The sequence below is a fragment of the Bos taurus genome, unplaced genomic scaffold (assembly GCF_002263795.3).
Source record: "Bos taurus isolate L1 Dominette 01449 registration number 42190680 breed Hereford unplaced genomic scaffold, ARS-UCD2.0 Leftover_ScbfJmS_1274, whole genome shotgun sequence".
NCBI classification, from domain to species: domain Eukaryota; kingdom Metazoa; phylum Chordata; class Mammalia; order Artiodactyla; family Bovidae; genus Bos; species Bos taurus.
This window is the reverse complement of record NW_020190379.1, coordinates 49,583-76,887: the sequence shown is the minus strand read 5'-3', so window position 1 is coordinate 76,887 and position 27,305 is coordinate 49,583. Positions and strand designations below refer to the sequence as shown.

The 27,305-nt window shown below is 43.3% G+C and overlaps 1 pseudogene; it reads right to left on the bottom strand.

The window, feature by feature from the left end:
- Nucleotides 1-9,440, bottom strand: LOC100848880 (aldo-keto reductase family 1 member B10-like; annotated as a pseudogene).
- Nucleotides 9,441-27,305: the final 17,865 nt, after the last annotated feature.

The following is a 27,305-nucleotide window of genomic DNA, read 5'->3' as shown; positions in this document are numbered from 1 at the left end:
TTAACGGGCACAGATACACATGCCCACGGGCGCCTAGGGGGACGGGGCACAAAGAAAAGGGGCCAACGGTGGGGAGAGGTGGAAGCTCATGGCCCGGGGCCAATCGTCAGCCAGACACTCACCTGGCTGCCTTCCCTACTCCACTTGCCACCCAGAAGAGCAGAAGCGGGAGCGCCAGAGCCCAGGGCTGCAGCATCTTCGCGGGGTCCTCCTTCTTCCGTGCCTCCTGCTGCGCCCCCTCTGGAGGGCGCGGAACCCCGGGCACCACGAGGCCACCGCCTCCACTGCCCTCCGCTGCTCCGGGCCTCGGCTCCTCCCAGGACTCGGTCTTCGCGGGCGGGAAGGGGACGTTGGGCAACTGCGGCGGGGACGCTTGCGGCCCGGGAGAGGCTAAGGTCGTCCTGAAGAAGCTCACTGCGGCTCCTCTCTGGGTGCGCAAGGGAGGGCTGGGTGGGCCATGCACAAGTGGCTGGGAACCGCCTCCAGCACCACCCGCAGTCCTTCGCTCTATCAGTAAGACACTTCTGTCTTACTTTCTGCGCTTTCATACTCTGCGAGGTTTTCTTCCCAGATGGCAAATCACGGGCGGCTAGAGCTGGAAGGTCACCAGGTCCTGGGCGACCCCCTCAGCTGACAAGTGATCTCTCCTGCTCATTTGCAACAGCTTTCCTGACGTGGGGGCCGCCAGAGTATACGGTAATACAATAACCAGTGCAGAAATCATGGTAGAAACACCAGTGCTATATGAGCTCAGAGAATCCACGTGGGTATTTAGAGGTTCTCTGTTTTGACAACAACTTATTATAATAGAATGAATGGCTGGTCCCTCCTGCACCCACTCCCTGCACCCACACTCTGTAGCTTCATGGTGGGCAGAGCCTCTGGACCCACACTTTGGCTTTGGACGTGGCTGTGTGACTTGCTTTGACTAATGGCATAAGGACCAGTTCCAAGCCTAGACGTTAAGACCTGGGCCTCTAATATGGTGGTGAGAAGACCAAGCCCTAGCCAGCCTCTTGACTCAAGGAGAATGAGGATCAGGGGGAACAGAGTGACTTGGTCAACTGCAGACCTGTAGCAAGCCTAGTGTATACTAGCAACCCGCAGATGCATGAATAAACTCAGTCACAGTCAGCAGCCCCAGCCAAGCTACTGAGGCTTATTGGGATAATTTGTTACACAGCAGTAACAAACAGTCTGATACACCTGTGACCTGGTATCAGAAATAAAATGAAGAATATAGAGAAAGAGGAGATTTGTCTTGACTGTAAGCTTGACTCCTGGTTACATAATGGGTATATACCTTAATTCGAGGCAGTGAAATATGCAAAATGGGGATATGGCAGATGTCTGTTGCAGACCATGGACATCCATACTGGTGTAAGCCATGCTCCACTGGATCTTCTGTTTTATGGATGAAGACATCTTAATGGACTCAGTATCCTTAGTAACCACTTAAGCCTTGAACTGTTCATAGCTAATAGAGACAAGCATTATCCTAAACACTTTACACACATCTTACTGAACACTCACAACTGTATAGGTTAGGGGTGAACAGCTCCCTCATGTTTGAAGTGTCCAACTGAGAGGCAGAATGGTGAAATGACTTGCCCCAGTTCACAAAGCTAACAAGTATAGCACCAGGATTGGAAACCAGCGGCCACCTCCGCCTGGGCTGTGCCACTATTATACTGACCCCTTTTTTTCATCTTCTTACTCCTTTGTGACTTCAGATGTCAATGAGTCTCATGAACAAGGTAATAAGATGATCTCTTCAAGGCCATTACTAAAATCCTTTGAAATCTTCATATCATACCGAGTTCTATCAACTGAACATATCAAAATTGAATGGAAAGAATATAAAGGTATGAATGGTATACCTACAAGTATCTTAAAGCAAATACAAGATTAAATTTGTCTAGCTGTGGGTTTTCCCACAAGCAGATGCTAAGGCAAGGATTTGAGTGGAAGTAGATTGCTCTACCGGAGAAAGCAATGGCAACCCACTCCAGTGTTCTTGCCTTGAGAATCCCAGGGATGGGGGAGCCTGGTGGGCTGCCATCAATGGGTCCCACAGGGTCAGACACGACTGAAGCGACTTAGCAGCAGCAGCAGCAGATTGCTCTACAGGCACACAAAACAGTAGTAGGGGAGTGAGGGAGTGAATCGGGAAGGGAGGAAAACAATAGCAGGAATGTTTCAAGTTATCATGGGGCCACTGAAGCATCAGGCTGCAGCATCACCCAGATTGTGCATCACCACATGATCTCGCTCAACAGGCGAGGGAGCTAGGGTATTTAGGCACCATCTGAATTCAGAGATTGCCTAAAGGGCACTGCCTTCTAGCAGGGCACTGATCCTAGGAATTTTGCTTGCTGAGCTGAGGGCAGAGAGCTGAGCCAAAGAAAGCCCTTAGTCCTGTAGATGCCAACTGATGAAGTCCTATTGAAATGTTAAGGCCAGAGCCATGTGGGCAAGGCCCCACAGTGACTGTGACCTAAAGTCTAGAAATTGAATTGAACTGAGACTTAAGTTTTTACCCATGCCAATTCTCCCCACACATTCAGATCCAAATCACTCCTTCCTCCAATAACACCATTCTTCAAAAAAGTCCTACTAGAACACAACGAACCTCCCACCTGCTTAGCCCTGAGTTATCAAGGGTCAGAATTACATCTCGCATAACGTTTATCTCTCACTTTCTAGCTTTAGTTTCAGCATTTTGATGTGCTTTCTGCTTTTTTTTTTTTTCCAGAGGTGACTTTTGTTTAATTAAAGGAGGTGATGAACATGACAAGGCGACCATGAAAGGGGAAACTTTCAGAGGAAATCAAACACTCCTCCGCCAACGCACCCATTTTTTCCTGGGGCGAGCTATCGACGAGGGCATGGTCAGGAAACGTGAGGAACAGAGAAAGAAACCTGGAAAAGATGTGAAGCCAGGCTCTCGCTGGACACAAACCACCACTTAGAGGCAGGTGTTGGTAATAACCACACCGGCAGGGCTGACTTTGAAGAGAACTGCTCTTTAGACGGCCCTACTGCATTCTACAAAGGAAAAGCAATCTTTGATCAGAATCATAAAATCACCCGCCCTTTTTACAGGAATACTTATTTTTTCCCAATCTATTTCCACTTAGCCCCCTGCATGGCATAGGCGTGATGGGGTATTTTTGTATTTTGTGCTATTTATAGGCACATAACACACATATAAAGCTTTCAACCCTTATGATCTGCCTGGGGTTGAGATCCAGAAGTTATATTGAAATATCAACACCAGAAATAAAGCACTGTTGGATGAAAAGGCAGGATGGGAGAGTGTCCAAGCCAGAATTTTCAAACTTTAATGTCAATACAAATTACCTGTGGGGTCTCTTGTTAAAATATTCTCAGGTGGAGCTAGTGGCAAAGATCCTGCCTGCCATGCAGAAGATGCAAGAGAAATAGGTTCAGTCCCTGGTCCGGGAAGATCCCCTGGAGGAGGCCATGGCAACCCACTCCCGTATTCTTGCCTGGAGAATCCCATGGACAAAGGAGCCTGGCAGGGGTAGCAAAGAGTCAGACATGACTGAAGCGACTTAGCACACACTTGTGTAAATGCAGGTTCTGTCTGTGTGGCTCTGGAATGAGGGCTGAGTCTTGATTACAAAAAGGAACCCAAGTGGTGCCCAGGCAGTTTGTTGACAACAACTTAGGGCAGTGAGGGTCTAGAGACCACCTGGCCCAGTAGTTCTCAAGTTCAGCTGCATATTGGGATCATCTGGGAAACTTTGAAACTACTGATGCCTGTGTCCCACCTAAGGTGAGTCTACTGTCTGGACGATGGCTTGGCCATGGGGACAGTTGGTAACTCCTTGGGTGGTTCTATTGGAGAACCAAGATTGAGATCCATTGATCTGGACCAGCTCAGACATCTTACAGATGGAAAAACTCCATGTATGAAGCACCTTAGCTGAGGCCGCACCCAGGATGAGTTCATGTCCCTGAGTTTCCATCACATCAGCCCTCCTCTTCAAGCTTTACAACATTTTCTCCATCCCCCATTCTACCGAAGAAGAAAATGGCATCACTTCTTCACCTTCTCCATCAATTGTACCCCAGCAACATGGTCTAGAAATGGATGTCTTTTCCTAGTCTCTTTCTTTTCATGTCTGCTTGTTCCATGAAAGGAGGCAGTGAAGACGTGTTAGACTCAATGCAGACACTGTTAAATTCTGCAGGGGAAAGTGTGTCTTTAGGGACACATTGCTTTCCTTCATCCTGTGTCTGTCAAGGACTCTGTTCTCGGGGATTTATGGTAGAAAAAAATATCCAAAGAACTTCAGTCTTCCTTCCTGTTCTCCCTTCCTACCTCACAGCCTCCATCCTTCCCTTTCAATTCCTACCCTCTTTCCTTACTCAAACATTTACCAGAGTGCTACATTTCTCAGTGGTGTCTGACTTTCTGCAACCCCATGGACTGTAGCCTACCAGACTCCTCCAACCATGGAGCTTTCCAGGCAAGAATACTGGAGTGAGTTGCCATTCCCTTCTCCAGGGGATCTTCCCAACCCAGAGATTGAACCAGGCATTGTAGGCAGACGCTTTACCATCTGAGCCACCAGGGAAGTCCATGAAACATTTACCTGGAAGCTACAAAATGCCAGACCCTGATATTTATTGTCCACTAAGTGACGACACTTGGTGGAGATGGGTACTCAGATGGCCCCTGGTTCCCTTTACTCACTGGTGACATGGGCTGGACAACCAACAATATAAGAACATATGATCTTTAACAATAGGACTCTCACTTCTTAGGAAGCAGGAAAAAATGAAGGTAAGATTAAAAGAGGAAAAAAAAAACATCATGATTCATTTTTTCCTCAAATTTTGACAACTCCCCACTTGTGATTTGCGGAAGAGAAAGTAATTGATATTTGTGGAGTGATTCTGACATGCTAAACATTTTAGGCTTCCTTGATAGTTCAGTTGATAAAGAATCTGCCTGTCATGTGGGAGACCTGGCTTCGATCCCTGGGTTGGGAAGATCGCCTGGAGAAGTGAAAGGCTACTCACTCCAGTATTCTGGCCTGGAGAATTCCATGGACTGTATAGTCCAAGGGGTTGCAGAGTCGGACATGACTGAGTGACTTTCACTTTCAAACATTTTAGAGAGAGTAACTGTTTACTCTTAACAATACTGATATAAAGTAGATATCACTACACAATTTTACATCAATGGGAGGTTTAGAGCAGACAAAATCTTATGTTAAGATCACTTATCAACATCACAGAAAGAACATGGATTTTGAAGTTAGATATCACTGAAGATTAATCTTGCCACCGGATTTCATTCTTCATGACATGAAGTGGTGATGGTGGGGAGGGGGCAGGGATCTGTTCACCACCAGCAACAGTGAATAATGTTGTATGTGGAGGGGAGGGGAGTATGTTCTAGTGAGGAGCAATAGGAGTTTCTTCAGATTTTTAAGTGAGTCTATGACCCTTTAAAAGGAGAGTGAAAAAGTTGGCTTAAAGCTCAAAATTCAGAAAATGAAGATCATGGCATCCGGTCCCATCACTTCATGGGAAATAGATGGGGAAACAGTGGAAACAGTGTCAGACTTTATTTTGGGGGGCTCCAAAATCACTGCAGATGGTGACTGCAGCCATGAAATTAAAAGATGCTTACTCCTTGGAAGGAAAGTTATGACCAACCTAAATAGCATATTCAAAAGCAGAGACATTACTTAGCCAATAAAGGTCCATCTAGTCAAGGCTATGGTTTTTCCAGTAGTCATGTATGGATGTGAAAGTTGGACTGTGAAGAAAGCTGAGTAGTGAAGAACTGATGCTTTTGAACTGTGGTGTTGGAGAAGACTCTTGAGAGTCCCTTGGACTGCAGGAGATCCAACCAGCCCATCCTAAAGGAGATCAGTCCTGGGTATTCTTTGGAAGGAATGATGCTAAAGCTGAAACTCCAGTACTTTGGCCACCTCATGCGAAGAGTTGACTCATTGGAAAAGACTCTGATGCTGGGAGAGATTGGGGACAGGAGGAGAAGGGGACGACAGAGGATGCAATGGCTGGATGGCATCACCCACTTGATGGACGTGAGTTTGAGTGAACTCCGGGAGTTGGTGATGGACAGGGAGGCCTGGCGTGCTACAATTCATGGGGTCGCAAAGAGTCAGACATGACTGAGCGACTGAACTGAACTGAACTGAACTGATGACCCTTTAAATATGGTTACTGTATAGAAAAATCCCCTTGTCCATGAATAAAATCTTATTGTCTGCATGTGAGCTCCCTTGACTTTCACCAAATTCATGTTTCCAACTTAAGGCACTCAGTCATCAGGGGCTTTTCTGTCTTTATTGGGGGACGGTATGGCTTGAATTCATCCTGAGCGCTTCCTTCCTGTCCATTGTATAAACATCTTTTGCTATTTTCTTGTTCACAGTTCAGTTCAGTTCAGTCACTCAGTCGTGTCTGACTCTTTGCGACCCCACAATTGAATGTAATAATATCTTGGCATACACCTACCAGGCTTGTCTATTTACTTTTTCCTATGTAAACCCTATAGAATGATTTCTGAGAGCTAAAGCCAGGAAACTCAGTTTAGACAGGTCTTAAGAGTAAAGGCTTTTACTCAAAGTCACTCCAACTTGATTTGGGAAAGTTGGGTTGACAAATATTCTGTGAACTCTAAGATTAGAACTATATTTGTGACCTTTTTTTAAAAAAAGATAAAAATAGGAAAATTTGTTAAAACGAAAAAATTTTAAACATATTTATCTCTCTATTTCCAAAAGGTCTCATACATGGTTTATAGATTTATTCATTCTTTTAACAAACATTTAATGTCTCTGGCCATCATGGGCTAGACAGTGTTTGGTTGAGGTATAAAGATGACTAAGACATACACCCTACCCATAGGTGACAGAAATGTAAATATACTATTAGAATAAATAACCTAAGTTGTAAAGAAGTACTTTAGGGTGTTGTGGAAATAAAAAAGTGAAAGTCGCTCAGTCGTGTCTTTTTGCAGCCCCATAGACTATACAGTCCATGGAATTCTCCAGGCCAGAATTCTGGAGTGGGTAGCCTTTCCCTTCTCCAGGGGATCTTCCCAACCCAGGGATCCAACCCAGGTCTTCCTTATTGCAGGCTGATTCTTTACCAGCTGAGCCACAAGGAAAGCCCTCAGAAATAAAAAGGGAAAAGATAACTTCTTTGTGTTCTATACATGCAAATGTCTGTCCCTGTTTGACTCCCTGCATTCATGAATCATCTTATAAGATGATTTTTAGATGGAAAGGTTTCTAGAAAATAGAAAACCCTGACAACTGTATTCACTCAGATAATAACTTGCCCCAAACCCACTGTCCTGACTCACAGGAGTTCTGCTATTCTTGAGTGAGGCACTATTTGGTTAAAAAAAAAAAAAAAAAAAAAAAAGCCCAGAACTGGAAATTAGAAGAATCAGAATTTAGTGTCAAGTTCAATCCAGTATGCCTGTTTGGGTCTCACTTTCTACATCTATATTGTGCTTGCAAAGGATTCTGGGGGCTTTCCAGGTAGCTTGCTGCTGCTGCTAAGTCGCTGAAGGGAAAATCCTCCAAATGGGACAGAGTGTTCATGGTGCAGGGCCTCCAGTTTCTGTTGAAGCTGAGTATGATCACTATCTCATCGTTCAATGTAAAAGTCAAGGCCTGAAAGTTCTCAACAATGCATGTTTGTGTCACAGACTTGGGGATTTAAACCACATTTCTCTGAATGGGGGACTGGATCAGAACCTGGCCTGCAGTTTTTGTGCTTTGCAGCAATCTCCTTAATCTTGGGATCTTCCATTAGGGAAGAGTCCTCTGGGTTGGCCTGAGGTTTATCTGGAGAGCCAAGAGGGCTATGCAGCCGTCCCCGGTGGTACTAGTGGTAAAGAACTCGCCTGCCAATGCAGGAGACACAGGAGCTGAGACCCAGAGCCCTGGGTCAGGAAGATCCCCTGGAGGAGAGCATGGCAACCCACTCCAGTATAATTGCCTGGAAAATTCCATGGACAGAGGAGCCTGGAAGACTGCAGTCCACGGGGTTGCAAAGAGTCTAACTCGACTGAGCGCACACACACACGAGAGGGCTGTATAGTATGACAGTTATGCCCCTGGAGTGGCATTACTGGCTCCATTCCTCCTTCCTGTATGAAGTAGGGGTGACAATCTGGTTAGTCACTGTATTTCATTCCAGGTCTGCTCAATAGCACTGTGTGTCTAAACATAAAAGAAGGTGCTACTATAGAGTACAGAGAACATATGCAATATCCTGTAAGTCATAATGGAAAAGAAATGTTTCAGGAAAGATTGTGAGTGTGTGTGTGTGTGTGTGTGTGTGTGTGTGTGTGTGTGTATATATATATATATATATATATATATATCTGAACCAATTTGCTGTATAGCAGAAATTAATACAACATTGTAGGTCAAGCACACTTCATTAAAATTTTTATTTAATTTATTTATCTGGCTGTGCTGGTTCTTAGTTGCAGCATGTGAACTCTTTGTTGTGGCATGTGGGATCTAGTTCTCTGATCAGGGATCAAATCCGGGAACCCTGCATTGGGAGTGCAGAGTCTTAGCCACTCAACCACCAGGGAAGTCCCTATAGTTCAGTTTTAAAAAGATTTTTTTAAGTAAAATAAAGAGTCCTTTCCAGAGAAGGCCATGTCAACCCACTCCAGTACTCTTGCCTGGAAAATCCCATGGACAGAGGAGCCTGGTAGGCTGCAGACCATGGCGTCTTAAAGAGTCGGACACGACTTCAATTTCACTTTCACTTTTCACTTTCATGCAGTGGAGAAGGAAATGGCAACCCACTCCAGTGTTCTTGCCTGGAGAATCCCATGGACAGAGGAGCCTGGTGGGCTGCCGTCTATAGGGTCGCACAGAGTCAGACACTACTATAGCGATTTAGCAGCAGCAGCAGCAGCAAAGAGTCCTTTGATCTGAAAGTTGCTGAAGTTGGAGATTCCAATGGCTTTCACCAACCCCCTCACCCACCAGCCCCAATATGGTCTCTTAGGCTTCCAAGAATGCTATTTTCCTGGTGAGGACATCACCTTTCTTCTGGGGAAAAGTCTTCCCCAGGCTGGAATCCCAGCCATTAAGATAAATGTCCAGATGGTCCAGTTTTCAGTCCTTAAGGTTCTGACAGGTTTCCTTCACCAGCTTCTCTCAAAGAAGATGGACCATAACTTGTTCATGATGAAGAGGTCCCCCTGCTTCACACCTTTCTCTCAGATGGCTTCTGCCATCTTATTCTTCTTCTGATAAGACACAGGCACAGTCAACGTGGTGGTTTCCTGCACCAATGGCCTCCTTCACAGGCTTCTTGACTTTGCCGGTGGGAGACTTTCATGTGTCCAGGCCCACAGTGGATACCCTGGCTTCAGTATCGAGCACCAGAGGTGGCCATGGTCAGTGAAGACACAGTTCTGAACAAGGAAGTAGGGACCCTGGGCCCTGGTAAAGAGGATTGGCCCTCCCGCAGGGACTCTCCTTAGCGTGTTCACTTCTGTATTCCTAGCACTTAACACAGAACTTGGCAGGTCACAGATGCTCCATAAGCACAGGTGAATGAATGAGGCTTTTCAAGAGTAATTCCTTTATCCCTTTACTGCCCTTACTGCTTCAGTGACTGCTCCTTCACACCATAGGATCTAGGCTATAAGTGATAGGGGGCAGTGCTACCCGATTGCCAGTCCGGAAAGTGTGAGTTACTGGTCTAAGCTGAGACACAAAGCTTATACCAAAATGTACATCTGATATGCCACTCAGCACAGTGTTTATCAGGATGACTTTTTTTTTCGTAGTAAGATTTCATTGATGAAAGAAATTGCACTCCATTCTAGCACAGGCTTATCTCATAAAGCAGTGTGTGCACTGGTGCCTGTGTTCAGGATGCACTGTGACCAGCACAGACACGGGGGTTACACAACTAATAAAATATGTTTTCTGACTTCAGAAAACTCATAGGTAGGAGAAATACACAGTTTAAGACACAATTACCAAATTCTGTGTCAAGTTGTATAATAAACAGTTGTGGGAGAAAACATGGAATTGTGGAGTAATAAGGAATTGTGGGAAAGAATGGAAAATTGTGAGAGCTGAGGGAGAAAACAGAATTTTAAAAGAGAATGGAGAACCAACACAGAGAAACAAGTGTGAGAGTAAATGTAGAATATTAAGAGGAAACAGAATTGTGAGAGAAAAATGGAGAACTGTGTGGGAGAATGTGAAAATCCCAAGAGAACACAGAGGATTTTAGGATAGAGGATTATAGACGAGATATGGAACCATGGAAGTGAAAAGATACTAAAGGAGCTGTATGGAACTGTGGAAAAAATAGGGACTTGTGAGGGTTGGGAATTGTGAGAAAGAATGAAGAATTGCTAGAGAATAGATAACTGGGAAAGAGAAAAGTGAATGGCCTGACATGAAAAAATGGGAGAGAAAACATGGAATTGTGGGAGAGAATGAGAAAATTTTGGGAGAAACAGTGACTTGTGGAGGCAATGAGGATTTGAGGACATAAGTAAGGGATTGTGGGGTCTAGATGGCATTGTGGGAGAAACTTAATGTGGAAAGGTTGCATGGAATTGTGGGAGCAAGTGGGAGATTGTGGGGGCTGTGGGGAATAGTGGAGGGTACACAGAATTGTGGGAGTGATAGGGATTATGGGGGGCCACTGGGGATTGTAGGGAACAGTGATGAGTGAGAGAGAGGGCTTTGTGGAATTGAGGAAAAATAGGGAATCGTAGGGGCTGCCTGGAATTGGGCCAGAGAATGAGGAATTAAGGGAGAAGTAGTGATGGGGGAGTGAGTAGGAAATGGGGAAAAGAGGATTATAAAAGAGCAAAAAGAATCATGGAGAGATCAAGAATTATAGGAAATATAGGAAACTGGGGGAGGGAATGGAGAACTCTGGAAGACAATGAAGAATTGAGAGAGACAAGGAATTGTGGAAGCTGGAGAAATACAAAAGGAGCACTGATAACGATGAAGAACTACAGGTTTGGAAAGGCAACTCACTTTATGAGGACCAACCCTAAACTGAGCTAGCAACCCAGAAAGAGTGGCTGATTGACCTCTGCTATCCCTTCACGTCTGACAGCAGCAGTTCCTATCACAGTGTCACAGGCTGGCAATCTCCTAGGCACTGCCTCATGTGTTCCAAGGTCTGGTATTATTATTCCAGACCGGGTCGCTCCTCCTGTCCTCACAGGCTGGCTCGGCCTCCATTCAAAAAGTTAAACACAGCGGTTTAGTGCATTTTGCCACACTTGAAACTCTACCCAGAGGAGCCCTGAAATGTGTGCCCCATACCCATTTTTCATGTCTCTTGAGTTTTCAGTCCAGAAAGAAAAGGAACATAGGTCTTTGCTCAGTGACATTTTCCCTCTTTTGTACTTTTATTTTCCATTGAAACTAGGAATCTGCTCACTCATCAGGAAATGGCCCATTTATCATTCTTATGATAAATGTAATGAGGAATGCTAGTTTCAACTTGGAAGTGTTATAAATATAAATCATTGGATTTGGAATGGAAAAAAAAAAAATCTTTGCTGACCTCTGGCCAAGAGCTGAGGGCTTCATATTGCTTGCATTTATACATCTATGATTTTGTGTTTTATAATTGTAACCAGGGAGATCTCCTGGATGTAATTCAGGACTCTTTCACTCCTGATCAATAATGCTTTCCATATGTTAGTTTAGAAATGCTGTACCTCTTCTGTCAGCAGCCTCTTCCCCCTCTCAAATGCCAACAGCTTTAAAGACATAGGGATAGTTCACTTTTTCAGTGGGAAGAACATTGTCATGTTACAGATAGTTACCTTCTCTCTGAGGTACTTTCATGCCTGTACATATATGCGTGTGAGCTCAGTCGCTTCAGTTGTGTCCAACTCTTGGCGACCCCTGGACTGTAGCCCACCAGCCTCCTCTGTCCATGGGGATTCTCCATGCAAGAATACTGGAGTGGGTTGCCACTTCCTCCTCCAGGAGATCTACCCAACTCAGGGATCAAACCCACGTCTCCTTCATCTCCTGCCTTGCAGGCAGATTTTTACATACTGAGCCACCTGGGAAGCCCCTATACATACATATGGAGTCTTTAAAGACTCATGTTGATGTATGGCAAAACCAATACAATACTGTAAAGTAAAAAAATAATAATAATTAAAAAAAAAAGTCTCTGTAAGCCAGAAGACAGCCTCCCCATTGCCCGTGTCCTTTTGTCACTCAATATCCCTTCCTGAAGATAGTATTACCATTTCCTATGTACAAATGACTCATTGTCAAAATGAACACGTTCTTAAACTCAAACTGCTTTCCACTAATATTATTCAATATTCAATGTTAGCAAAATTCCACTCAAACAACATAATTTGCAATGAACTGAAATGATATGACCTGAATGTGTGTAGCCCCACAATGACTGTAAATGGGGTTAAGTAGTAAACCAGTCAGTGAGTACACTGGAATCAGACACCTGAATTATCACCTAGTCAGTGACTTCTGGGCCAGGGGAAACTTCGGGGGTCATTTTCAATCTGTAATTTGCTCTCAGGTGCACCAAAAATTCCTACCATTTTAACCTAATTCAACAGCTTCAGTCCAACTTAGAAAGGCAAAGCCCAGAATGTTCTGAGACAAACAAAAGACCTGCTAAGTCACTGGGGAATGGCAGCCAGTGTTTTCCAGCCTTTATCAAAGTTGAGATGTAATGTGCTGGAATTTCTCAAATCTTTGCCATAACAGCTAGGGATGGCAGAATCTAAATCTTAAAAACACAACCAATAAAGGATGTACACTCTCTGAAAATAAATCACAGACTAAGACTTGTTATCAGTTTGTGTCTGATTCTTTGTGACCCCGTGGACTGAACCCCACCAGGCTCTTCTGTCCATGGGGATTCTCCAGGCAAGAATACTGCCGTGGGTTGCCATTCCGTTCTCCAGGGGATCTTCCCAACCCAGGGATCAAACCAAGCTTCCTGCATGGGCAGGCGGATTGGTTTACCAGTGGGCCACCAATTAGGTTCATTTCAGTTGCTCAGTCAGGTCTGACTTTTGCAACCCCATGAATCGCAGCATGCCAGGCCTCCCTGTCCATCACCAACTCCCAGAGTTCACTCAGACTCACGTCCATCGAGTCAGTGATGCCATCCAGCCATCTCATCCTCTGTTGTCCCCTTCTCCTCCTGCCCCCAATCCCTCCCAGCATCAGAGTCTTTTCCAATGAGTCAACTCTTCGCATGAGATGGCCAAAGTACTGGAGTTTCAGCTTCAGCATCATTCCCTCCAAAGAAATCCCAGGGCTGATCTCCTTAGGATGGACTGGTTAGATCTCCTTGCAGTCCAAGGGACTCTCAAGAGTCTTCTCCAGTACCACAGTTCAAAAGCATCGATTCTTCACTGCTCAGCTTTCTTCACAGTCCAATTCTCACATCCATACTTGACCACTAGAAAAACCATAGCATTGACTAGATGGACCTTTGTTGGCTAAGTAATGTCTCTGCTTTTCAATATGCTGTCTAGGTTGGTTCATAACTTTTCTTCCAAGGAGTAAGCGTCTTTTAATTTCATGGCTGCAGTCACCATCTGCAGTGATTTTGGAGCCCCCCAAAATAATGTCTGACACTGTTTCACTATTATCCCATCTATTTTGCATGAAGTGATGGGACCAGATGCCATGATCTTCATTTTCTGAATGTTGAGTTTTAAGTCAACTTTTTCACTCTCCTGTTTCACCTTCATAGAGGCGGCGGTGAGGCGATACCCCTCGTCCAAGGTAAGGAACAGTGGCTGTGCTTTGCTGGAGCAGCTGTGAAGAGATATTCCACGTCCAGGTAAGAGAATCCCAAGTAAGATGGTAGGTGTTGCAAGGGAATCAGAGGGATTCAGACACACTGGAACCATACTCACAGAAAACTTGTCCAATCTAATCACACTAGGACCACAGCCTTGTCTGGGCCACCCAGAGGCCCTATAATTGAGACAGAGCATTTAAATAAAGGAAACCATACAGGTGAAGGCTGGCACAAAACACCCCCCAGTGTGGGGACATGAGGCCCAAGGACCACAACAGAACCAAGAATCTGGGTGGGGCCCTGTGTTAGTGGTAGGTCCTCTGTGGAAGCATTCGTGATGGGCCTTAAACATGTGAGGGTTTTATTGAGGGCAAATGCCTGTAGGAGAAATTGAGAAGGACGCTGGGAAGGCTGGAGCCACTTCAGTCCTTGATGGAGGATGAAGGGGAGCAGGAGGGCAGGCTGGTGGAAGCACCCTAGACTCCCATGCAGACTAAGAAAGGATCACCCAAGCTGCTCGGGTATCTTGGAGCCCAAGTCCACCAAGAGAGGAAAGTGTGTCTCCGTTAACAGGCTGCCTCGGTCCTGTCACACTTGGCCACTGGGCGGGGAGCCCGTCCAGGAGGCGCAGCCTCAACACAGATGCTGAGATGGTGTTCAGAGCACAGCCCACTGGGGCCTAAGTTAACTAGGCTCCTTCAGGTAGAGGTCAGCAAGGCCCGTGCTTATGACATTCTCAGGCCCTTCTGTGTCAGATCAACAGTCCCATCTAAAGCTGACTTGGGAGTTGATGTCACAACTAGTCCATCTCCTGCAGGTTGGACCCCTGGGTGGGGAGGATCCCCTGGAGGAGGGCATGGCAACCAACTCCAGTATTCCTGCCTGGGAAATCCCATGAACAGAGGATCCTGGCGGGCTATGGTCCATGGAGTCAACAGAGTCGGACACAACTGAAGCAACTGAGCACGTGTATGCACTAGTCCATCTCCAGCCTTGTTTCTGACTAATCTCTATCTGCTCAAACCCACTACAATCAGCTCTCTGCATCCACAGGGTCCAAATCCATGGATTCAGCTAACCATGCGTCAAAAATACTCAGACAAAAAATTCCTGAAAGTTCCAAGAAGCCAAACTTGAATTTGCCACAGTCTGGCAACAATTTCCACAGCATTTTCCATTGTGTTAGTATTATAAGTAATCTAGAGATGATTTAAACTCTATGGAAGGATTGAGTAGTTTATATGCAAATGCTATTGAACCATAATCAGTATCAAAGCTGCAAAGAACAAAGAGCTTTACTTCTTGTTTAGTTCCTAAGTCATGTCTGACTCTTCATGACTCCATGGACTGCAGCATGCTAGACTCCTCAGCCCATGAGATCCCTCAGGCAAGAATATTGGAGTGCATTTCCATTTTCTGCTCGAAGAGAAGACTTAGTGTGTAAGAAGTTTCAATTCAGGAGACAAAGATTCAGATAAAACAAAGACTGACCTGGGGAAGAGAAAAGCAAAAGTCACGAGGTTATTAAAGTTGTCCTGTAAGAATTATGATTGGTTCTGATACAAAAAGGATGTGTTTGTCCTTAAGGGCTAGGCTGTCACAAGTTATTTAGGATAAGGATCCCATAAGTATCTGAAATTTCTGGAACATTATGCAGATGTTCTGGATGCTTGCGTTAAGACAGAAAGTGGTCAAAAGTTCAGATTCCACCTGGGCTGAGATGTAAAACCACCTCCTCAGTGGCTTCCTGGCCCCATTTTAGACAGCTCTCTTACCAATACTGGGCTTCCCAATTGACACAGTAGTAAAGAATCCACCTCCCAGTGCAGGAGATGGCAGGAGATACGGGTTCGAACCCTGGGTCGGGAAGATCCCCAGGAGAAGGAAATGGCAACCCACTCCAGTATTTTTCCCTGGGAAGTCTCATGGTCAGAGGAGCTTGGCGGGCTCCAGTCCATGGGGTTGCAGAGAGTCGGCCACGACTGAGCACACACACACACTTAGCAAGACTGACTCCACTTTGATTTTCCTTTCATAGTACTGCCCTATTTTATATAAGGGACTTGGGGATCCATGGATCTTGGTATCTGAAGGGTTGGGGGTGGGATGTCCTAGAACCAATTCCTTGCAGATACTGAGGGAAAACTGTATTTACAAAGCTGTACAGAGTTCATGTCCTGAGAGTAGGTTTATTTATTCAGCTATTATGGTATCTTTAGTAAAAGAAACTTTTAAAGTATTGTTAAGACAACTGGGCTGGTGAGCTTTAACTGGTGACTGATATCAAGTTTCTGGTGCTCAGAAGAGGTAGATCAAGTGAACAAACGCTCTATACAACCTGGATCCTGGCAAGACCAGCATCTTTAGGAGTGCAAATACTGCCTATGCACCTGTCGGCTGGAACACTGACACACTGACGAGGGCATGGCAAGACTTCTGGCTGAGGTCAAAACTGAAGATTTCAAAAAGATTAGTCCCCAGGGGGGAGAGAAAATACTCCAACTCTGCCAAATTGCCTCCAGTCAGCTTCACAAGGGCGCCATGTGAAAACACAGGGCTTCAGCAAAATCCCTTTCAACAGAGGACCAGGAATGCTCTATTCACACATACTTGGGCTACAGTTTGTCTCCTCTTTCATGATTTGTTCTTGTGTATGAAGTGGAGATAAGAAAACAAAACTCGGCACATTCGTGGGCAGTAGAATGCCTATCTGTACAATCAAACCCAGAGAGAGAGGGTGGATTCTGAACCCAGCAGTGTGCCACCTTCACCACACAGCACCCGTCTCATGTATAGCAGGGAAACTCAGAACTGAGCCCTCAAAATACTGGAAAGTTTCTAACCTCAGTGCTTCCATCAAAGTTCTAAGAAACACTGGCCACAGATACATGCACCCTGGTATTCACTGCAGCACTCTTTACAATAGCCAGGACATGGAAACAACCTAAACGTCCATTGACAGGCGAATGGATAAAGAAGATGAGGTGCATACACACATACACACACACGCAATGAAATATTCAGTCATAAAGAAGAATGAAAGAATGCCATTTGTAGCAACATGAATGCACCTAGATACCGTCATATTGAGTGAATTAAGTCAGATAGAGAAGGAGTAATATCGTATGATATCCCATATATGTGGAATCTAAAAAGAAATTATACAAATGAACTTATTTACAAAATAGGAACAGACTCACAGACTTAGAGATTGAACGTATGGTAACCAGGGGTGAAGAGTGAGGACACTGCTGTATTTAAAATGGATAACCAAGAAGGACCTACTGTAGAGCACAGGGAAGTCTGCTCAAAGTCATGTGGCAGCCTGGGTGGGACAGGATTTTGGAGGAGAATGAACACATGCATATATACATGGCTGAGTGCTTTCACTGTTCAACTGAAACTACCACACAGTTAATCTGCTATACTTCAGTATAAAATAAAAAGTTTTTAAAGAGAAAAGAAACATTGCCCAAGAAAGAGGTTCCTGGAATTTTTTGTCTTCTCTTATTTAAAGTTTATTTTTAGGGGTCTTGTTTTTGTATCCATTCAGCCAGTCTTTGTCTTTTGATTGGGGCATTCATCCCATTTACGTTTAAGGTAATTACTAATAAGTATGATCCCGTTGCCATTTACTTTATTGTTTTGGGTTCGAGTTTATACACCATTTTTGTGTTTCCTGTCTAGAGAATATCCTTTAGTATTTGTTGGAGAGCTGGTTTGGTGGTGCTGAATTCTCTCAGCTTTTGCTTGTCTGAAAAGCTTTTGATTTCTCCTTCATACTTGAATGAGATCCTTGCTGGGTACAATAATCTGGGCTGTAGGTTATTTTCTTTCATCATTTTAAGTATGTCTTGCCATTCCCTCCTGGCTTGAAGAGTTTCTATTGAAAGATCAGCTGTTATCCTTATGGGAATTCCCTTGTGTGTTATTTGTTGTTTTTCCCTTGCTGCTTTTAATATTTGTTCTTTGTGTTTGATCTTTGTTAATTTGGTTAATATGTGTCTTGGGGTGTTTCTCCTTGGGTTTATCCTGTTTGGGACTCTCTGGGTTTCTTGGACTTGGGTGATTATTTCCTTCCCCATTTTAGGGAAGTTTTCAACTATTATCTCCTACATATGTTGTCTACAAGAGACCCACCTCAAAACAGGGGACACATACAGACTGAAAGTGAAGGGCTGGAAAAAGATTTTCCATGCAAATTGGGACCAAAAGAAAGCAGGAGTCACAATACTCGTATCAGATAAATTAGACTTTAAAACAAAGGCTGTGAAAAGAGACAAAGAAGGTCACTATATAATGATCAAAGGATCAATCCAAGAAGAAGATATAACAATTATAAATATATATCCACCCAACATGGGAGCACTGCAGTATGTAAGACAAATCCTAACAAGTAATATCATAAAAAACAAAGAAAGGCTGTAAAAGTGTTCCAGATTAAAAGAGACTTTATCAACATGACAATGAAATGCAATATCTGATCCTGGACTAGATCTTGTACTAGAAGGAAAAAGTGCTAAAAAGGACACTGAGGGTCAGTTAACAGTATTAGAATACAGACAGTAGATTTAATAAAAGTATTTTATCCATGTTAAATTACTGAAGTTGACAACTGTACTATTACAGTTATTAACCGAATATCCCTATTCTTAGGAAATTCAGAAAAAAAAAAAAAAACACATATTAGCAAAGCAACACAATCACACACACACAACCTTGGTCTTTAGTAATAATGTTTAAGTGATTAGCATGTAACTGGAATATATTCAGAGGTTTTGCTGCATCAGGTAGGAGATATAGAGATTGCTTTACTTTACTCTTACAGAAATATGCTGCCAGTGTCTCATTTTTTAGACATAAATTCATTATGTCATTCCCTTCTCTAAAACTCCCACTGTCCTGTCTTTTCTATACTTCTGACACCCTACATGGTATATTTGTAACAGTCAGATTCCAACAGATTGACAGGCGGTTCCTGAAGGTGCAGTGTTAAGGATTCTGATATAGGGCTGCTGGATAAAATCTAAGATGCCTGGTTAAATCAGGTTTCATATGAACAATAGACACTTTTGGATATACGTTTGTCTCATGCTATATTTGGGATTGACTTACACTAAAACATGATGTGCTGTTCCTTTGAAATTCAAATTTAACTGGGTGTTCTGAACTTTCATTTGTTAAATCTGGCCATCCTACTGATGGTGTACCAAGATTGACGGGGAATGTGAGGTGATCTATTTAATCTGTCAGCTACTGGAATGGGAGTGGAGGTTAATGGATTATATATACAAAGAACTGAACAATCTTTGCATTGAAACTGGAATTCTCCATCAGACTCAGTTATATTGAATTTGTGGCACCTTTATCAGTAGAGGAACAATGGGATATGTTTTCTGTCATAATATATCAACCACTTCTCACTGAAAGCACTCTGATCCTCATCACCTGGAAGTCACATAGCCTGGGATGCAAGAGAAGGAGAATGTTGGCAGCAACTGCTGTGATAAGTGTTGTATCATTTTGTGATAATGGCACTTAACAGTGGAAGTCATCAACTGCTTTAAAATTAATGGCAGCTCCGTCTCTGCTCTCAAATGTATATTTGTTATTAAACCAGTGTCAGAAAAAAAAAATAAAATAAAATTTATTTTTAAATTTTGTATTTGTTTAAACTTCTTTTTTTTTTTTTGCCACACAGCGTGGCAAGTGGAACTTCCCCTATCAGGAATCAAAGCTGTGCCCGATGCAGTGGAAGCACAGTCTTGACTACTGGACTACCAGGGAAGTCCATGCTGCTGCTGTTGCTGCTAAGCCACTTCAGTGCTGTCCGACTCTGTGTGACCCCATAGACGGCAGCCCACCAGGCTCCCCGTCCCTGGGATTCTCCAGGCAAGAACCCTGGAGTGGGTTTCCATTTCCTTCTCCAATGCATGAAAGTGAAAAGTGAAAGTAAAGTTGCTCAGTCATGTCCGACTTTTAGCTACCCCATGGACTGCAGCCTACCAGGCTACTCCATCCATGGGATTTTCCAGGCAAGAGTACTGAAGTGGGGTGCCATTGGGAAGTCTATAAACTTCTAATTTTTGGACAGATAAAATTCACAAGTACAAAGTACATATGCCATGAAAAACACACCTTGTTTCCTCTGTCTGTGACAAGGGCATTGATCTCTACTGGAGCATGGAAAATGGTAGAAAGTTAAGAAATATCCCTATGCTTTTGAGTTCCAGGAAAAGGCTTACAGCAAAGAACCACCTTTCCCCATAGGACTTAGATAAGACTCATGCATAAAACCCTTGTGATGTACTACAAGGCCAGATACAGGCTTGAAATGCTTTTTTGCCTTAAAAATGATTTGCTGAACTCTTGGCCCCAGTGATCCATCAGAACAAAATGCTTGACAACCAAACTTTGGTGAAGTTCCTCTCTTTTCCCGAGACCCTGGAATCCCCTCAGCTTGAACCAATAGATACGCCTCCTGAGGATAGGGGAGGCTTCCAGTGCAGGCATTCTTGGAGGACTGTCCCGTGTCCTGCCTTACCTGGTCCTTCCCTAAGGAGGAACCCCTTCCTGTCTAACCCTTGAGAGCCGGCAGATCTGTGCTGAGGTGTCCTTCCTGTTATAATCATCTCTTGCACCCATCACTACAATCTTTCTGAATAAAGTCTTGAATTATTGGATCTGGTTTTCTATTTTTTTTTCATTTTATTTTATTTATTTATTTTTTAAAATTTTATTTTATTGTTTATTTTTTTAAATTTTATTTTATTTTTAAACTTTACATAATTGTATTAGTTTTGCCAAATATCAAAATGAATCCACCACAGGTATACATGTGTTCCCCATCCTGAACCCTCCTCCCTCCTCCCTCCCCATACCATCCCTCTGGGTTGTCCCAGTGCACTAGCCCCAAGCATCCAGTATCGTGCATCGAACCTGGACTGGCATCTCGTTTCATACATGATATTTTACATGTTTCAATGCCATTCTCCCAAATCTTCCCACCCTCTCCCTCTCCCACAGAGTCCATAAGACTGTTTTATACATCAGTGTCTCTTTTGCTGTCTCGTACACAGGGTTATTGTTACCATCTTTCTAAATTCCATATATATGCGTTAGTATACTGTATTGGTGTTTTTCCTTCTGGCTTACTTCACTCTGTATAATAGGCTCCAGTTTCATCCACCTCATTAGAACTGATTCAAATGTATTCTTTTTAATGGCTGAGTAATACTCCATTGTGTATATGTACCATAGCTTTCTTATCCATTCATCTGCGGATCTGGTTTTCATTTGATACCCATCTCCCAATTCTCCCCCTTAGAGCCAATCACTATTCCCAGATTCTTACAAATTCTTGCCTGGTCTCTATCAATAAAAATGTGAAAATTTACATAGTTTATACTTCCTTATTTCCATGTCACAGGGTCATTTACAAATTATTCCCTGTTAGTACACATGAATGACCTTATTGTGTTTGAAGTCTACAGTTTTCTATGGCATTCTATGGGTGCACCATCATTTATTTACAGTTCCCTATTGATGGACATTTAGGTTGCTGTACAAACTCTAATGCAATGAATTATGCATATGTTTGTCATTTTTAAACCTGTGTATACCCACAAGAGAAAGACTGTAAGCAGATAGGGTAATGGATCCCTGGAGAATGAAGCAGGCAAGGCTTTCTTGACATAACAGGAGCCATATTTGGCCTACGCCATTTTGTGATCTAAGCCTGGCCACAATGCTTGCCCTTGAACGGGTCTCAATAGTTAATGATTTTAAGGGGAAAAAAGAATGCAGAAACAATGCCTGCTATAATGCAAGAGAAGTAACAACAGCAAAGATCAGGTGAAGAAATAAACCAGTAAACATAGAAAACAAATTTATGATTACCAAAGGGGAAGAGGTGGGGGGAGAAGGGATAAAATGGAAGTTTAGTATTAACATATGAACACTACTATATATATTTTATATATGTATTTTGTATACATATATAAAATAGATAACCAACAAGAACCTACTGTATAGCTTGGGGAACTAGACTAAATGTTGTGTACTAACTTATCAGTGAGAAGAATGTGAAAAAGAATATATATATAAATCACTGTTCCGCACACCTGAAACTAACACAACACTGTAAATTTACTACTATTGTTGTTCAGTCACTCAGTTGTGTCTGACTCTTTGCGACCCCATGGACTGCAGGACGCCAGGATTCCCTGTCCTTCACCATCTCCCAGAGCTTGTTCCAACTCATGTCCGTTGAGTCGGTGATGTCATCCAAACATCTCATCCTCTGTTGCCCCCTTCTCCTCCTGTCCTCAATCCTCCCCAGCACCAGGGTCTTCTCCAATGAGTCAACTCTTTGCATCAGATGGCCAAAGGATTGGAATTTCAGCTTCAACATCAGTCCTTCCAATGAATATTCAGGGTTAATTTCCTTTACGATTGACTGGTTTGATCTCCTGGTAGTCCAAGGGACTCTCAACTGTACTTCAATTAAAAAAGAATTTTTAAAAATCAGTTGTAAAGATACCCAGTTCTGCTTCAATAGTGAAGAGTAGCCTGAAGCAGTCAACCACCAGATCAATTGGAATCTAAGGTATGATAATGTTGACCTGTGTGACCCTCATGACTTCAATCAAGCTTGAACTCTGTTGACTGCTCAAAGCCGCTTCATGAATACACATGAACCCTTGGCTTAAAATTGCCCCAGGTTTGCTGTTGGGGAGACACTGCTTTGGGAAAGGTTCCTGGCGTTCTCCTTACTTGCTGCAATTAATAAATCCTTCTCCTGATCTTTGGCTTGGTTGTGCCTTTTGATACCCACCAAGACGGGAACCCAGTTTTCAGGCAATCATACCTTTGGGGGAATTCTGGGTCAGGCAAAGAGATACTTTTAATTTTCGTAGCTTGTGCTGGATTATTCTAGTAAGCCCAAAGTGTCAATTTACATTCCACTGACCAAAAAAGAAAAAAAAGAAAGAAAAGCAGAATCTCAGGTCTCTGCTCAGATTTACTTAATCAGGGTTTGCCTTTTACCAAAGCCCCGGGTGATCTCCCTGCTCCTCAGGCTTGAGAAACTGCCCCCAGAGCAGTGGTTCTCATTCAGCCAGAGACTGGAATCAGGTAATTTAAAGTTGGCGGACTACGAGGGAGTCCCTTTGGCCTGCACGACCTTTGGTAATGCTGTATGAAAACTTTTGTTTTAACTACATCTCTGTCTCTTTTATTCATCCCCGTTTTTAGCAACCATCTAACGATTTCCACTTTGCTAAAATGAGTCCTGTGGTTTTTCCCTTTCTGTTTTCTCTGTTTCACTCCTGTCAATATTTCTGCATTTAGTATCTTAATAACCTTTAAAAAATTTCCACCACGTTTGGAAGAGTCCCTTGACTCCCACTGGACCAATTGTATGAGACTACTTGGGGGCAGGCTCTGGCCATCTCAGGTCATCAACTATTTCAGAGAATTGAGCACCACTTCATTCAAGCCTTCTTACCCTCCAGCTCAAACTCACTTGTGAGTTCTTTCGGATGGACTGATTTATCTTTATAGTTTTTATTTTATTTTTATACCCTTGTAGATTCATTCATCTCTTTCTCTCTCTAGATCTGTGCTGTCCAATATTGTAGCTACTAGCTGCACATACAATTATAATTTAAATGAAAATAAAAGTAGAAATTTAGTTCATCAGTTTCACTAGCGATGTTTCACATGCTCAAAGGCAAAAGGTTAAGTTAAAATTAATTAAAATAAAATAAAGTAAAATAAAATTCCATTCTTTAGTCCCACACTTGTAGTGTCTAACAGCCACATAGTTACTGATTCCTATATTAGACAAAGCCGACCAAATGAGGGCTAATGTGACGGACTGACAGTGTATCGTATGTAAGGCCTGCATGCTCTGACAAGCTACAGCACAACTATTTTTTTAATTGGGAGAAAATGGAGACAGCATTTGTGGGGTTTTTTTTTTAATGTTTCGATAATCATATTGGTGGGGATGTAAGCACTGTTATTCTGAGGTCATTTGATGTATAATAGGAGATAAAGCAAATGATTACAGATTACATTTGGGGTATTCTAATTACATTATGTCCTAGTCTTGGAAAACCAGGATGCTTGGTGTGGAAGAAAGGAGTTATAAATGTAATGGAGAAATGCTTAAGTCAAAGTTCTGTATTCTTATATCTGAATTGGAAGTATCATTATGAGCTCATGAGATTTTATGTGTGTGTGCACATGTATGAATCACCCCATCCTACTCCCAGGCTTGAGTCACTGAAATGGACTAGAAACAGTGACTGACTCAGTAGCAATGAATATCCCCAGTGACCAGACTGGACTACTTAATTATTTCTCATTAAAAGAACCCCAGGACTTCCTGGAGAAACTACTGACTCCAAGTCTGGTCCAAGAAATAAAGAAGAAGAACCTGTATGATAACTGCCTGACATAAGGCTCTTGATTGTCAAGGTACCCATTTCAAAGACAGCTATCTCAATGGATAAAGAAGTTGTGGTACATATATACAACAGAATATTACTCAGCCATAAGATTAGATCACATCAGATCAGTCGCTCAGTCATGTCCGACTCTTTGCGACCCCATGAATCGCAGCACACCAGGCCTCCCTGTCCATCACCAACTCCCAGAGTTCACTGAGACACACATCCACTGAGTCAGTGATACCATCCAGCCATCTCATCCTCTGTCGTCCCCTTCTCTTCTTGCCCCCAATCCTTCCCAGCATCAGAGTCTTTTCCAATGAGTCAACTCTTCACATGAGGTGGCCAAAGTACTGGAGTTTCAGCTTTAGCATCATTCCTTCCAAAGAAATCCCAGGGCTGATCTCCTTCAGAATGGACTGGTTGGATCTCCTTGCAGTCCAAGGGACTCTCAAGAGTCTTCTCCAACACCACAGTTCAAAAGCATCAATTCTTGAGTCAGTTCTAGTGAAGGGTATGAACCTAGAGCCTGTTATACAGAGTGAAGTAAATGAGAAAGAGAAAAGAAAACATCATATATTAACCCATATATATATGGTATCTAGAAAAATGGTATTGATAAACCTATATACAGGGTAAGAATAGAGACACAGACTTAGAGAATGGACTTATGGACATGATGGGTGAAGGGGAGCGTGGGAAGCAATGAGAGAGTAGCACTGAAACATGTATATAACCATATGTAAAATCGATATAGACAGTGGGAATTTGCTGCATAGCACAGGAAGCTCAAACCTGGTGTTCTGTGACAACCTAGAAGGGTGGGATGGGGTGGGAGGTGGGAGGGAGGTTCAAAAGGGAGGGAACACATGTATACCTATGGCTGATTCATGTTGATCTATGGCAGAAACCTGGGCTTCCCAGGTGGCTCAGAATCTGCCTCCCAAGCAGGAGACCTGATCCCTGGGTTTGATACCTGGGTTAGGAAGATCCCCTGGAGAAGGGACTGGCTACCCACTCCAGCATTCCTGGAGAATTCCATGGACTGTATAGTCCATAGGGTCACAAAGAGTCAGACACAACTGAGTGACTTTCACTTTCACTTTTCACTTTCATGGCAGAAACCAACACAACATTGTAAAGCAATTATCCTCCAATCAAAAAAAAAAAAAAAAGACCGCCATCTCGAATAAACACAGTGCCAGTTGAATGACACAAGCTACTAATAAACCAATTAGACAAGGAGTCAGGCCACCCCAACCCGTGAAGTTCACCTTTTAGAAAGGCCCCGGGTGGCCTAGACAACTGACCTCTTGAGTGACCCCGTTTCTCCCTTCACACTCCCTCACTGCCACTCTTACGCTTTCCATCTGCCACTGAAGAGTGAATCCCTGAAACCCTAGATCCCTACCCTCAGACCCTAATAAAGGGAGAGCCCCAGGTCTGCACCCCCTTCCCCTCCTCTCTACCTGTGATCTGGCTGTGTGGTCCTTGGGCATGTCAGGTACCTTCCCAGATTTGTGAGTAATAAATCACATTCTTCAAAGTTCCCTGAGGCTTGGTGCTAAGGTACATTTCATAATCATAAGAACCACAAAGGCTGGTCTAGCCACAATGTTGGCTCTGGTTTGGGAAGTGTCTATGGGGGCTGCCACAGGTAGTGGGGGCTCAGGTGAGAGCTTCAGGTGTTTCTGGACAATAGCATCACTATCAAAAGGCTGACATGACACAACAGAGTCTGGAACAACTTCTGACACCAGATAGCAAGGACACTCTCAAAAACATCCAGGATCACATCAGACCACTTAGAAATCAATTTGATAAGGCACCCACTGGCCAAATATAACCTCTAAGAATAATACTAATTGCCATGGACTGAAATCCATCAAATATTTAAATACATGAGTTCATAATAATATTCAGAATGATGATGATAATTTCCACCTTTATAGGAGAATAAGACACTAATTTTTAGTCTTAAAAAATGATAAATGAATTGAGTCAGAGATTTATCTGACCTTTCCTCTATGAACTATATGGTTCAGTTTAGTTCAGTCGCTCAGTCGTGTGTGACTCTTTACGACCCCATGGACTGCAGCACGCCAGGCCTCCCTGTCCATCACCAACTCCCGAAGTTTACTCAAACTCGTGTCCATTGAGTCAGTGATGCTGTCCAACCATCTCATCCTCTGTCATGCCCTTCTCCTCTCGCCGTTAATCTTTCCCAGCATGAGGGTCTTTTCAAATGAATCAGCTTTTCACATCAGGTGGCCAAAGGACTGGAGTTTCAGCTTCAACATTAGTCCTTCCAATGTATATTGAGGACTGATTTCCTTTAGGATGGACTGGCTGGATATCCTTACAGTCCAAGGGATCTCAAGAGTCTTCTCCAACACCACCAATCAAAAGCATCAATTCTTCAGTGCTCATCTGTCTTTATAGTCCAACTCTCACATCCATACATGACTACTGGAAAAACCATAGCCTTGACTAGACAGACAGTTGTTGGGAAAGTAATGTCTCTGATTTTTAATATGCTATCTAGGTTGGTCATAACTTTTCTTCCAAGGAGTAAGAATCTATGGACTATACCAGTAGGTAACAGAGAGTAAATGAGGAGAGTCTTTCTCTATAAAAGTATTCCAACTAATACATGAAAAAGAATGGATAAAGTTAAAACATAACCATTTTGCAACCCCTGATGAATACACAGATAATGTATAGATGTTAGATATCAATGGCTGGTGACGTCATCAAAACAGGGACAGACAGACATTGTGAGCCTCCTGACAGGAAAACACCTCGACATCCTATGGTTTGGGCCAAAGAGAAGTGACTTGAGTCTGACAAATCTCAGGATCAGATGCTGAATTGCAGAAATATGGAAGACAGAGGAATACACTGACCTACGTGAGTCAAGAGTGCTGTGTTAGTTATTTACTGCTGCATAACAAATGACCCCAAAGCATAGTGGCTTAAGACAACAATTCACATTTATACTCACAG